The sequence below is a fragment of the Thalassophryne amazonica genome, chromosome 5, assembly GCF_902500255.1.
Source record: "Thalassophryne amazonica chromosome 5, fThaAma1.1, whole genome shotgun sequence".
NCBI classification, from domain to species: domain Eukaryota; kingdom Metazoa; phylum Chordata; class Actinopteri; order Batrachoidiformes; family Batrachoididae; genus Thalassophryne; species Thalassophryne amazonica.
The window spans coordinates 60,018,589-60,033,666 of NC_047107.1; the positions used below are offsets into that span (position 1 = coordinate 60,018,589).

Sequence of the window (15,078 nt, forward strand, 5' to 3'; positions counted from 1 at the left end):
TTGCTTGACCTTTACTTTGGAGACCAAACATTCAACACAGTCAAAACTATTCCATTTATTAATCCTTTTATTTCAACCAATAATTTGCATCATTTTGTACTGAAGTTGGAGCAACTTTAACTTTTGACCCCTGTACCAACTGAAACTGACCTTTGTCACCATTTTTGCTGTTTTTACCCCATAACTCCAAAACATTTCGTCACAGATAGTCCAAACTATACCTTTTTGGAATCGTTATGACCAGACAAGTAACGTGATATAGTTTTCAACATGATTGGAGCATTTTTAAAGTTTGACCTCTGTGTAATCTTCACTGACCCCTACCTGGCTACAGCTACCGCCATGGGATGGCTATCATACATTTTTGTGTGGGCCATGATACACTGAGGCTGGATTCAAAGTGTTGTTTATTCCCCTTAAGTGGTACTGAAAACCTGCTTGGCTCATGGAGTAATATGTATGTAATGCACAGGACAGAGAACAATGAAAAATGTGAGGTGGGTGCTGGCAAAAATAAAAGTCGATGAGTAGACTTGTACAATAATGACAACAGCAATATGTAATGAATGAATGAAGTTTTTATTGTCAGACTCAAGGTCCACGAATATACATATAAAACAGGACAGAATAAAAACAAACAATATCAAAACAATGTAAAAAGTCTAAAATTTATAAAAAAAAAAGTAAAATTAGTTAAAATACATCATTTCAACAGCAGCTCACAGTGGGATTTGGGATTCCAGACTCATCCAGTCGTTGCATAAACTTAAACACTGAGTTTCTTAGAAGTGCATTGAAAGTGAACACTCCTGCTGTAACAAACATCCCACTGGCATCCCCCCCGCCCCACCTCTGGGTACTCTCAGGATTTTCTCATGGCATCAATTTAGTACTACAGATTTTTTTTTTTTAATTTAACCACAGTTAGGCAGTCTATAGTGGTCTGCGATATGTTTTGTTTAACCTATTTATCACCATCACACACCTGGGACTGGTATTCTGTGCTTTATTCGCTGTTTTTTGTCAGCATCTGTAATGCTTTTCCTGAATGACAATAACGAGTCTCAGTGTAGGTCGGGCTTTAAACAGAGCCACTTTCATTTGAGTGGAACAGACTAAACGTGATGATGACGATGATGATGATAATGTTAATGTTATTAACGATAATAAAATATGTACGCTTTGAACTCGACAGATTCAATAAAATAAAATAAAATGTTGACGTGGTGAGAAAAGCAACGTAGACTTTTATTTTGAAGTCACTTTCCTTTTTGCCCACACGTAGGTCACGTGGTCACCTGATCGCCTAGCACCGAGAAAAGCGTCGTTCTGAGCTTATTGGATTTGTTGTAGCGAAAAAGATTTTCCTCCAGACTTAAGACCATGGCAGGCCACAGAAGACGCTCGGTACTCATTTGGATCTGCCTTGTTGTGCCTTTTTTGCAGTCACATTATGCTGGTGTCATTAGTTTTAATACACTGACATGGTAGATAAAGATTAGTTAGCATGCTAACGAGCTAACTAGCCTCATCATCTCCGAACGACCACGCCTACCGGAGAAAGGTAAACACACACACACACACAGACACACAAAACACCCAACACGCTTTGCCGTTTGCTTCACAAACAAACATATCTTCAGTAAGTGTACCTATTAAAAAAATGTAGAGCACACTGTAAATAAGTCGTTTGAATTTCTTGTTGTCCTTTTATTTCATGTGCCAGTATTTTATTGTTGTTTGTTTTTATAAGATATTGTACGATATATTGTATGTATGATTTAAATGCCAGAAAAATAAATGTTTAAAACGGTATTACCTAGTGACTCTCAGCACACTACATAACAGGTGCCTAATTCGTTGTGACAGTAATGATGTCGCACTAACAGGATTTTGTGCCGCTCCTTCCTGTTGCTTGTTTGGGGTTGTGCGGAAGGATGAGCTGTGTTTGTGGACGTGGGAAATATGTATGCGCTGCTCTCTCCTCCTTGTGCAAGCAATGGGAGATTGTATCTACTTTAATTGGGATGTGTGGTATACATAATATATGCAGCCATTTCAGTATTGGTTTGTTCTCAAGGTTGGTTATCCTTGCATAAACCTCTAGGGGCGGGTTTTGTCTCTGTGTCTCTGTCTCTGGGAAATATCATAAATTATGAATGTGCAAGCCACCCTTGAGCCCTGTAGAGCCCATGAATTTTCTTTCTTTCTTATTAATTAGTTAATTAATCCTAATTAATTATCACATCCTAATTAATTGATTAATGAATTAATTATTTTATTGCAAAGTATGTAAAACAGTAATAAAAAAAAAGTCCAGCAGAGCTAAGTGCCACTCTTTGCAGCTTTGAGTTCATCTTTTGTAGGTTTGAAATCACTGGCCTTGCAATTTCAGTTGAGTTTGAATCAAAATCAGAATCAAATTTATTGCCAAGTAAGTTTGCACATACAAGGAATTTGATCTGGGGTTATTGGAGCAATAAGAAAAGAAAAGAAAAACACTTCCATAAGAAGTAAAAGAGTCAAATAGACAAAACTATATTCACTGTTAAATTAAAATGGAATGGAATGGGACAGCAGAGTACAGGTGCAGCTAAGAACAGCACACGCAGTATCATTGCCTAAGTCTGTTCTGCTTTCTGTTACAATCTTGTGGAGAAAGTTCTTTCGCTTGAAGCATTTGAATGAGGGATGCTCATGCACAGAAGACCCTCTACCTGAAATCTGCTGCTGTCCTCTGGAGCGCACACAGCACTCTGAGCTGTCTACTCAGCTGTATCAGAGCTGCGAGGGACCGAATGGAGATAACAGTGACATCTGCCTGCCTGCTGCCACTGCTTTTTAGAGACCACATTTATTTTTTTGTACAGTGTACAGGGCACTGTGCAATGTCACCAGCTTCCACTAAGCAATTTTAAAATTGGTTTGATTTTGATGTCCTTCATATACTAGTGTATGTCACCATATGTCAAAAGATAGATATTTAAATGTGATTCTTGGTATTTTAAATTAACATTTTAAGATTATAGAGTGTATATGATTGGTGTATGAGAGTCTACTATATGTATGGTTTTGATTTGTATTTGTAATGTTTTAACTTGCAGCAATTCCTCCCACTTCCAAAAGACATGCAGGCTGGGTGAATTGGTAACCTTGCACCCCTGTCGCACCTTGACGATTTAGCCAGCATATGCTGAGCATATTAAAAACGTATATGCTGGCATACGTCTAATAAGTTCTGGGTAAGTTTTGTATAAGTTAAGAGCATGTTTAAGCGTGCTGATATACGTTGTAATATGGTGAGTATGTTTAAAAAATGGTGGATATGCACAATATTTTTGATGTATGCCAGCGTACGTCTCATACATCCTGCATATGTGGGCCATAAGTTGTAGGTAAGCTAGTCAGTTGTTGACACACGTTTCTTGTAAGTTACTCATAAGTTGAAATATGTCCATTGATGCTGTCCATTGATTGGCTGAACAGCTGAAACCTGCAGCCATGCGAACAGTTCAGACTGTTACAAACATTAAAACCATTCACACACTGAATCTTAAGTCTTAATCCTACCTGTTTGTTTCAGTTGGATTCATCATCACAGCCTGACAAAAATGTATCTACATAAAGTGTCCTGATTTTGGAAAATGATGCGTGAAAATACTTTAGTTCCTTGTCGTGGTTGAAGAAACGTAGCGTTTTAAAAGAAGTCCCTCTGTGTTTTGCACGTTTCTCAGCCTGAACCAGAGAATGCCGGCACTTTGTACCACAAAAGCACCTGATTCAGTCATGTTGGCATTTATCACAGCCATCAGTCGATTCTTTGGTATTCTGCACGCATTGAAAATAAATACCATGTTCCACCAAGACAAAAATAAAATTAAATTAAAAAAGTTAAATTACTCTCTTTGGCCTCCATGTGGAGCAGAGAGGCCGTGCGACTGTGTACACATACTCAATAATATCAGTATTTATATAGGGTTCTCCCAGTGGAACCAGTGGAAACGGGGCAATCAGCATATGCTGGCTAAATCATCAAGGTGTTACAGCTGCATTAATGTATTCGATGTATTCAGAGTATTCGGTACATTTTCATACGTCGACATACAGTGGCTACGGATATTAGCTAATTACATTTTGGACTCACATGCCGTTCCAGCAAAGGAGGGTGGGGGGTAGGCAGTACATCATCTTTATATTAAAAGCATGAGTTTGTGATTTTATTTAGTAATTTCAATGTAAGTACATAATATAATTGGAGATATGTTAGAAACACATGGATAGATATAAATACTTTAGATAGATACATAAAACACATTACATCATAGCTTCTGTTCCTATAATAACATAACCATATTTATAGCTTAGCCTACTAGCTATAATTTAATTTTACAAGTCTACAGACTAGGTAGACATATACTACAATCTTCTCCTATATGAATATTTAGATTTCAGGTGCTAACTCCCATAATATTAAGTAGTAACCATACCATACATGCTGCTGCCAGCGAGCAGGAGGCCAGCTCAGTGGAACAACAGGTGGCTGACTTCCTGCAATCTAAAAGTATTCAGATGGACTGTAATAACATTGAAGCGTGCCACCCCCTGCCCAGGAGAGAGGATGGAGACAAGCGAGCAGTTATAATGAGGTTTGTCAACAGAAAACATAAAATGGCATTGTTAAAACAGGGACGGAAACTGAAAGGAACAAACGTATACATCAATGAACATCTGACCAAAAGAAACACAGGCATCGCCAGGAAAGCTCGTTTCTTAAAAAAGCAGGGAAAAATTCAACAGACATGGACATCCAACTGCAAAACATTTATCAAATTGAATGGAACACCAGAACAAGCGAAGGTTATGGTAATCAGGAACATCGAGGAACTGGACAAATACGACCAATAAGGTATGAGGACACAAACACATCACAACACCATGACACAGACCAGAGGAAGCTATTCATCTACTACATCATCTACATCTGGAGACAAGAAGGATATAACTCAAAGGATTGCTGATCATGGAAAAGTAGAACTAAGAACATTTAAATACACAGACCACAATGTACTGGACTTGGAGCACGATATAGACCCGGACAATAATTTCTTCTCAAATATCAATGACAGTTGTTGCTATTATACAGATGAACAGTTTAATTGGATCATTAAAACAGATAACAAATTATCAATAATCCATTTCAACAGCAGAAGTCTATATGCAAACTTTAACAACATTAAAGAATATGTCGTGGTTCGTCTTTAGTCTTCTCGGGATGTCCTCTTTTAGATAACACAAACTAATTGCAAGTGATTTGCTAGAAAAGGACACAACACTTTGGAATAATTCAGCCTTAAGCAAGATAAAATGCACAGAGTTTTTAAGTTTATTTAAGCCTTCGACACAGAGCTTAGACAAACTGAGTCCTCTAGAGAGACTGAATATGTGACGACCGCGCTCATCTATTTATTGGAGACCCGCGGGCATCGCTCCTCCTTCGACTTTTTTATTTATTTTATTCCCAAAACATGGTTTTCTATTGGAAGCGTCCTCTAGTGAACCCTAAGCAGGTGTTAGGCCATTATTTCAATGTGACAAACGCTCCCATTAAAACTTGAAGGATTTACAACTGATTTTTTTAAAAGACCTTCAGCCACAGGTGCAGCTGGCCTGAGGTCCCCCGCACGTGGCCTCAGCCACAGGTGCAGCTGGCCCGAGGCCCCTGCACGTGGCCTGCGGGAAAGCACCTAAGAGGCCTTGGAAAGCCCCTGACAGACTGAATGACTAATAGAGCCCTTTTTTTTTGGGTTGAACACCTGCTAGTTCAGAGAGAGGACATACAGTTCAGATCAGGACACTTGATAGTTCATCATAGTTCAAATAAGGACCTAAAAAGTCTTCTACAGTCCCTCCTCTGGGACTCGAAAGAGTCCCATTACATCAACTATACTCTTGGGTTGTTTACTGACAAGACATCCTCATTTATGCATTGCAATAAAAAAGAAAAACACATCACTCGAATTACTGATAACTCTGGTGCGGATATGAATATCAGTGATACTTCACACGGTAAATATATTGAAGTGCAGGTGAACCTACATACTAAGGCACAAGGTGATCAATTAGCTGGATTATATCAATGCAAGGTGACATTCAAACATTGAGTTTTGGTGTAATTCAAGGCACTTAAAATGGCCACATAAAACAAGTTACAGCAACCTCTTAATCATGGCAAAGTAAAGGCTTTACATTGACATCAGTGCAACCAATCATCTTCTGGCATCTATTGTCTCACTCAACCAGAGGCTCCAACCCATTATACTTGGTTCTACATATTATTTTGTTAAAGCGTCACACATTTATTATTTAAATGCATCAAATAACCCCTACGTTACCACTATTTAGTCAACCAATCAAGAAACTATTCTAAGGTTAGCGCAGCTATGTCTAGTTAAATGATAAACACCATAAATGGTTTCCCTTCATGTCCGTCCTTAAGTCATTTGCCTTAGTCAATCATATAATGGTTTTCATTATAGGCCATTTCTCAACATTCTCCACTTTGTTTTTCTTCTTTTTCAGCTTGTTTTCTAATGCCCTTTTTGGCCTGACGCCAAATTTAGGCGATGCATGTCTCTTGAGGCATGCTATAATTTAAGAAAAAGGGGTCCCTATGGTGCATCTTTACTACTAAATCTACAAACACGCCGTGTAAGGGTCCCCTTTTTATAACTTTGCAATGTGATATCTATGTGTACGCATTTAGCTTTATCTGTGTTACGCAGATGATGGTAAGGACAGACATTTACCCGACCTTCGTTACTAACATATATCCTTCTTTGTTTTTATTTACACTCGGATTTCTGGAACCAGTCCACAATTCAAACTCAAGAACCAAGATCATAGTCCGTTTTCAGTGCCATTACGTCAGTCCACGCTCCTCAGCATTTACTCAGCGTCTGAAGTTTTGGGAGAAGTTGGAGAATATGGGGAGGTTGGCCTTTCAGGGGTAGTGGGGGAAGGATCAGGAATTCTGGCTTTCAGACAGTCGTGCAGTTCTCTGATGGATCTTTCCAGCTCCTTGTGCTGCTTGGCCAGGTTGTACAGGGCCCCCAGAGAATTCTTGCCCACATTCAGGGTGGTGGTGGCCAGCCCTAGCTGTTCCCTTTCCATATGCTCCATCATGCTGGCTAGCATGTCCATACTAGACTGAAGACCACACAGTTGAGTATTGAGGCCCTCCTGAGCACAAGAGATGTTGGCATTGTCACGGTGTATCCTTAACAGGTATGCAGCTGTCTGACTCAGTTGTGGCATGATTTCCTCAAATAGCCCATGGGGAATGTGATTTGTGAGGGGCAGGAGCTGCTCCAAGGTTTTTGGAACAGACTCTTGTGGAAGACGAAGCTCTCGAACCAAGATTGCCATGTCCAGTGGGGTGACCATGACCAGATTAAGGTTGTGCAGTCCAGGGGACAGGAAGTACAAGGGGGAAGGCATTTCGTGTGTGGGGGGAGTATTGTTGATGTCGCACAGGCAAGTGGTTGGGACACTCTGGGCATTTAGCAGCCTGTACAAAGCTCCCCTCTGTCCTGGTGGGTGAGTTCGGCTAAGGTCCACCCCTGCTGATCCTCCTCCAGAGGCACTGGGCTGATCAGAATATCTCTCCTGCCTTGGGGGTGGAAAGCTGGGGACAGGTCCTAGCAGTGAATTGGGTCTAGGATGCACTCGGGCAGTTGCTGCATATGGCCGACCTTGGCTGCCTCCCCTGGAGGGTATCGTTGCCACTGGCACATGTGACTGTCTCCATGGCATCTGCGGAAGGGGTGTGTTCCTGAGTCCAAAGGGTCCTTCAGGTGATGGTGGAGTCCTTGGGCCGACTCTTGCTGCAGGCAGATTCTGTGAAGCCGTCATCGCCAGGTGCTGGAACGATGAAGATCCTTCTGTTGCCAACTGGTTTAGCTGCTGGATGGATGGCGGCTGTGGCGACCAATCATGGCTCGACCATCCCTCCTGTATATCCTCTTCTCCAAACAGTTCTGAGAGTCCAATCAGACTTGATAGAGGCAGATCAGGCATAGGTCCCTGATCAGGGGAGTCTGGTCTCTCAGCCATACTCCTGTGTCCTAGTAATATACATATACGTTCATTATTACAGCTCCATGTCATTCTTTCAGATATTGTCTATCCTATCCCTCATTTTTGTGGGTGCATGTGTGTGAATGTAAATGTGCGTGCATGTCTTCTTCCTCGTCTACAATATCACCAAGCACGGTCCATCCCAGTCCTCCCTATCTGGGGTATACGCCACAATATTAGGGAGCTGGGGGCTGTCGGGGAGGATAATTGGTATTTCATCCATTTCCATATATTCTGGTTCTCTGTCTGTTTCGTTTGTGCTTTCTTCCAGGGCTCGGATGGCTAACAGTGGGAGCTGTCCTACTGTGGATGAAATCAATTTATTGACCAGAAATTTTATCAAGGGAATACCACAACATATTACCAGCAAGACCGCCACCCCTGTTAGTGCCAAGACTACACCTATCTGGTATAACCAGTCTTTCCATGATATCCACCCTCTCCTTAGAGCCCCAAACAGTGAAAACAGTGGGCCAATATTCATTCCATTCCCTACAATGTATCCAGAATCGTCAGTTTCATTTCTCCCTCCTATGGAGTTACTTAACAGTTCCTGTTGCATCTCTTCAAGTGTGATTAAGAGCTCTGTCAAATTTCCGTCTTCCCCTGTACGCATGGGAATAGCTGTGCAACATTCGGTGGCTTTGATCATAATACAAACTCCTTGTTCATCAGCCATCATCATCTCGATAGCTAATCTATTTTGCATTGTCATTAGCGAGGTGGCGTGCAGTTGTTCGGTTAAGGCTCCTACTGCTGCCAATGTCCAGTTCAGGTATCTTTGCTGATTATACCACAAGTAATTAATCCACTGCACCTCCTGGAACCTAGAACGGATTTTTGGAGTAACCCCGAACAGCGCCAATGCCCATCCCCATTTATCCGCGTCTTCATCTGCTTTAACTCTGCTACTGTCTATGGCTTCTAACTGTCGGGGTATCCCTTCTGGTATCCCGTTTCTTACTGTGACGTTGTAGTCTGTTTTCAGTGTCATTATTCCTCTTTTCTTACGAAGTTTCTGTGGCATGGGTTGTATTGAATTTGGCATTTCAATTACTGTTATAGCTCCTGTGAGCATCACAGGAGCACAAAGGCCTTTCCAATTAGGGGACAGCGATGACAGGAGTTTCCTTCTTTGTCCGCATATCCAAAAGATGTCAGCTAAGGGGACCGTTCCCTTAGCTAAATTTGGAGTAGATACCCATGAAGCATGGGTGAGATTCAGTCCAATTACAGACCCCCCTGTGGCCGGTACTATTTGTTCACACTGTATGCCTGCTGCTGGCAGGGTGTGACAGACGGTAATGTTCCATGCTGTTTTGGCCGGTTTGTATTCTTGCTGCTTTTGCATACACTGTATGTGGTGTTTTGGCTGGGTCGTCCCTACCTGCCAATCGCTTATGTATTGTGCTACTAAGCCTTTAGCTATACAGAATGGGTGTATCATCCCTTTCTCTATTTTAATCATAGGTGGAACGGTTCCTTCTGTACTTAGAGGCACTGGACAAAGTTTACTGTCGGCAGCATATTTTTCATCACCTACTGCCATTTTCATAACACATTGTGTATAGCATTCTGCTTGGTCTGAGTTATGTTGGGGGCTCCTATAACAGTTGTTGATATCAGGTAGGGGTTTAGCCTGAGGTATCACACCTTTCCGGTGACAGGCTATGCAAGGCTTTTCACTGATCTGCCTAGCCGAAAATTTCAACCATTGGTAAAATAAATTGGTCTTCAACCCTTGTGTGCGGGCTAGGTCTGTACTGGGATCCCATCTCCCTAAGTGACTGCTTGTTTCTAGGCTTCTAATTGTCCTCTTTTTCCTTGGTTTGATTTTTACCCATTTTGTGGCTTCATGTACTGTAACAGTTACGTCTTGCTTGGTTTCCCTGCATCCTCCTTTATCACAAATTACCTCTATGTTGAGTGTTCCCTCCTCTTCACATTTGATGCTAATGGCTTCGCCTAATATGTAATCCCCCAGCTTTCCCTGTATTCCTATGTTCTTGTAGGCTTTTGATTTAATGTATACCAAATTATATGTTTTTCCTGTGTTTAGAATGCCTTGTTTAGCTGCTACTGCGGCCATGGCCACGGCACAGTCCGTTGTATGTTTTGGATGTCTATTTTCTCCCATACTGACCACCAGTAGTATGGACAATCCCTTGACTAATTCCTTAATCATTGCTCTGATGACTGTTGAGATGTGCTACTAGATGTGCTACTGAGTGAGCCGTCACTAGATGAGCTGTCACTAGGGATGTGTGGTGTATCTGTGCTTTGTCTGGGTTGTACTTCCTGCGGTTCTTCTGTCGGTAAATCTACTGAGTTGCTGTCCGAGTCTGATGTCTCCTGTGGCCTGTCTATCTGTCGGTCTGTATCTCCAGTTGTTTCTGAGTCTGCATCTGAGTCTGTCGCTGCTCTATCTGGCAGGGATCCACTACTCTCTGAAGCTGTGCGTCGTCTTTGTTCAATCAGTCTCTGTGAGCGCCTTGGCCGGTGTTCGCCTGGCTGCAGGGAGGCGTGGCCTTCCCTCGGTGCTTCTTCTGGCTGCAGGGAGGCGTGGCCGTCCCTCGGTGCTGCTGTAGGGTCTCTGGCTTTTCTTGCTTCCCCCCTTGGCCCGGCGGCTCTGCCAAGACGAGCTTGCCGAGGCCGCAGGGGCGCTGGGCCACCAACCCTACAGCAGTGGTTTAAATGAAACCAAGTGTCCTTACCGTCTACTTTGACTGCTGTACATGAGGCAAGAATAACTTTAAAAGGACCTTCTCGGCGGGGCCTGTCCCACTTCTTTTTGAACACTTTGACGTAAACCAGATCACCAGGCTGGATGCTCTAATTTTCGAGTGGAATCTCTGCTTCTCTGTCTTCTGTAGCACCTTTGACCTGCAAAAACATAGTTTTGTGTATTTGGGTTAACTGTCTCAGATAATTATGCCATTCGTCTTGTAGCTGCTCCAGCGATGGTCCTTCGTAGGGTCCTCTCAGGTATGGAATAGGCATCGGCCGACCTGTAAGAGCTTCAAATGGTGTCAAATGGGTTAGTCGGTTAGTTTGTGAGCGCATTGACAATAAAGCAAGCGGCAACGCATCCAGCCAGGTTAGTTTGCCATTGCTGTCTGCTATGATTTTTGCTAGTTTGTTCTTTAAAATGCCATTAGCCCGTTCCACCGCCCCATTTGATTGGGGGTGATAAACACACCCAAATTTCTGTTTGATACCCAATTGTTTGAATGTTTCTTGTGTAACCTTAGCTACAAAAGCCCTACCGTTGTCAGATGAGATAGTATCTGGAATGCCAAATCTTGGAAAGACATTTCGGCACAAGAATTTGGCTACCGTTTTATGGTCTTGATTTGCAGAGGCTACTGCCTCAATCCATCGGCTGAACCTGCATATCACTACCAAAACATATCTCATTCGTTTAACTCGGTTTTCAGCTCCCATGTCTATGAAATCCATCATAAGATGTCTGAATGGCCCATCAGGGACCGGAATGTGGGCTAAAGGGGCTGTGAATGATTTCCGGACATTGTACTGTGCACATACCTCACACTCATTCAACAAACGGTCCACTGTAGCTGCCATATATGGTGACCACCAGACAGCTTTTAGTTTGTTCATAATTTGGACTCGCGAACAATGATCAGGTCCGTGGGCCCAAATGATTGCATGTCGTAATAAATTGGTGGGTAACACAAAATGTCCATGACTACTGCGCCACAGCTTGTCCGCTGGCCCCTGACTGCGTGTCTCAATAGCGCCTCGTTTAACCCACATTCGTTTTTCTTCTCCACTGGCCCTACTTTGAGCCACTATCAGTGCGTCAAGTGAAACCAGTGGGGCACAATCTTGGATGGTTAGCAGGGGAAACATATTTTCTCCTTGTGCTCCTTTGCGAGCTGCGTCATCTGCTAGGTTGTTACCTTGAGCTATGATGTTATTATTCTTTTGATGACCTGCACATTTAATGATGGCTACCTCAGACGGTAATTGGAGAGCTTGTAACAGTTGGGAAATCGCTTCTCCATGAGTGACAGGGGTGCCATCTGCTCTCAGGAATCCCCTTTGTTTCCAAATTTTCTACTTTTTTCACTTACTGAGCTCCTCGTGAGCTTAATGTGCCTTTGCACTGAAAATACTCTCTCTTTCTTTTCTTAAAAAAAAACTCATATTACTGTGTACTTAATTACTTATGCTTCTCCCACGCCCCACAAGCGTGTATTTGGTGCCTTACTGCACTATTTTCTGCTTCATTAATTCTCATGTATTCTGCACTAACTCTCTATTTATTTTATTTTTTTTTATAGTTTTTCTCTTTTCTTAAAAAATGACGTCCTTTATTGAGCTCTTTTACTTACTGTCAGCTGTGCTACTTTGCACTTTTCTCTTTAAATCTCTTTATCACGTACGGTATTTCTACTGCACCCCCTCAGGCGCTTATCTTGTGCTTTCTCTGCACGTATTCTCTTGTTAAACTCTTTTTCCTCACTTATTTTACTTCCGTCTCTTTTTCTTTAAATAACCTCGTATTATCTTGTACCTATTTGTCAGTATACTCCCCTAAACTAACCCCTACAGCGCATGCTATCAGCCGGCACATTAGTAACGAATTTCAACACCAATTATTCCCCAAGCATCCAGGTTAGTTCTCCACGCACTCTTTTCCGCACCAGAGTTCATGAACATTCCTGACCTTTCACTCACACAGACATTCTTTTTCCCGGGAACACACACACCTTCTGAGCATTTTATCTACAAGGCCTGATAATTTTCAATCTTATCTTTTTTAGTCTCTTATCAATTTTCTTAGTCCAGGTTCTTTTGGGTAAGAGGCAATTAAAAATATCACCTGTCAACTTGGGCGGAAATCCCGACTCACTCCTCCAGATCGTGCAGAAGTTACAAAAGGTTTCTGCTTACCTTTTAGTCGTGATCACTGTTATTTACGGTCTGGAGGGATGAGCTGGACTGCCCCAGGCTGCCGGAATGCCCCTGGACCCTCCTGAAGCTGGCTCGCCAAGTTCTGTCGTGGTTCGTCTTTAGTCTTCTCGGGATGTCCTCTTTTAGATAACACAAACTAATTGCAAGTGATTTGCTAGAAAAGGACACAACACTTTGGAATAATTCAGCCTTAAGCAAGATAAAATGCACAGAGTTTTTAAGTTTATTTAAGCCTTCGACACAGAGCTTAGACAAACTGAGTCCTCTAGAGAGACTGAATATGTGACGACCGCGCTCATCTATTTATTGGAGACCCGCGGGCATCGCTCCTCCTTCGACTTTTTATTTATTTTATTCCCAAAACATGGTTTTCTATTGGAAGCGTCCTCTAGTGAACCCTAAGCAGGTGTTAGGCCATTATTTCAATGTGACAAATGCTCCTATTAAAACTTGAAGGATTTACAACTGATTTTTTTAAAAGACCTTCAGCCACAGGTGCAGCTGGCCTGAGGTCCCCCGCACGTGGCCTCAGCCACAGGTGCAGCTGGCCCGAGGCCCCTGCACGTGGCCTGCGGGAAAGCACCTAAGAGGCCTTGGAAAGCCCCTGACAGACTGAATGACTAATAGAGCCCTTTTTTTTTGGGTTGAACACCTGCTAGTTCAGAGAGAGGACATACAGTTCAGATCAGGACACTTGATAGTTCATCATAGTTCAAATAAGGACCTAAAAATTCTTCTACAGTCCCTCCTCTGGGACTCGAAAGAGTCCCATTACATCAACTATACTCTTGGGTTGTTTACTGACAAGACATCCTCATTTATGCATTGCAATAAAAAAGAAAAACACATCACTCGAATTACTGATAACTCTGGTGCGGATATGAATATCAGTGATACTTCACACGGTAAATATATTGAAGTGCAGGTGAACCTACATACTAAGGCACAAGGTGATCAATTAGCTGGATTATATCAACGCAAGGTGACATTCAAACATTGAGTTTTGGTGTAATTCAAGGCACTTAAAATGGCCACATAAAACAAGTTACAGCAACCTCTTAATCATAGCAAAGTAAAGGCTTTACATTGACATCAGTGCAACCAATCATCTTCTGGCATCTATTGTCTCACTCAACCAGGGGCTCCAATCCATTATACTTGGTTCTACATATTATTTTGTTAAAGCGTCACACATTTATTATTTAAATGCATCAAATAACCCCTACGTTACCACTATTTAGTCAACCAATCAAGAAACTATTCTAAGGTTAGCGCAGCTATGTCTAGTTAAATGATAAACACCATAAATGGTTTCCCTTCATGTCCGTCCTTAAGTCATTTGCCTTAGTCAATCATATAATGGTTTTCATTATAGGCCATTTCTCAACAAATATTTAAGTCAATTTAAAAAAATATTTAACATAATTGCTATATCAGAAACATGGATCAGTGAAGATAAAGGAATGGATTTTGAACTGGATGGATATGAATTTAACTGTGTAAACAAAGAATAAGAGTGGAGGAGGAGTGGCTGTGTATGTGGATAAGAACATGGATTATAAAATAGTAGACAATATGACAACTGTGATCGATAACTTATTAGAATGTATAACTATTGAAATATGTGAAGAAAAAAGCAAAAATGTATTAGTCAGCTGTATATATAGAGCACCAGGATCTAGTATTGAAACATTCACTGACTGTATGGGAAAAACGTTCTCAAAAACTAATCAAAAAACTGTGTTCATTTGTGGTGACTTAAATATTGATCTGCTCAATCCAAATAAGCTATAAAACAACAGATGAATTTATCAGTATAATGTACAGTATGAGTTTATATCCAAAAATCACCAGGCCAAGCAGAATTACATCCCATAGTGCTACCTTAATTGATAATATATTCAGCAATGATATTGAGAATAACACTGTGAGTGGATTATTAATCAATGACATTAGTGATCATCTACCAGTTTTCATAGTTTATAATAGAAACCATCGGCG

General features: G+C 41.6%; 1 protein-coding gene across 2 annotated transcripts in view; it reads left to right on the top strand.

Moving 5' to 3' along the window:
- The first annotated feature begins 1,196 nt into the window (after positions 1-1,196).
- The window catches only part of wdr31 (WD repeat domain 31), a 32,370-nt gene continuing 18,488 nt past the window's right edge, over positions 1,197-15,078 (top strand). The window contains exon 1 of one of the 2 annotated variants that reach the window (XM_034170413.1): positions 1,197-1,564. The gene's annotated coding sequence lies outside the window, so the exon portion shown is untranslated. The remainder of the gene's footprint in view (positions 1,565-15,078) is intronic. The other variant, XM_034170414.1, reaches the window with a different exon arrangement.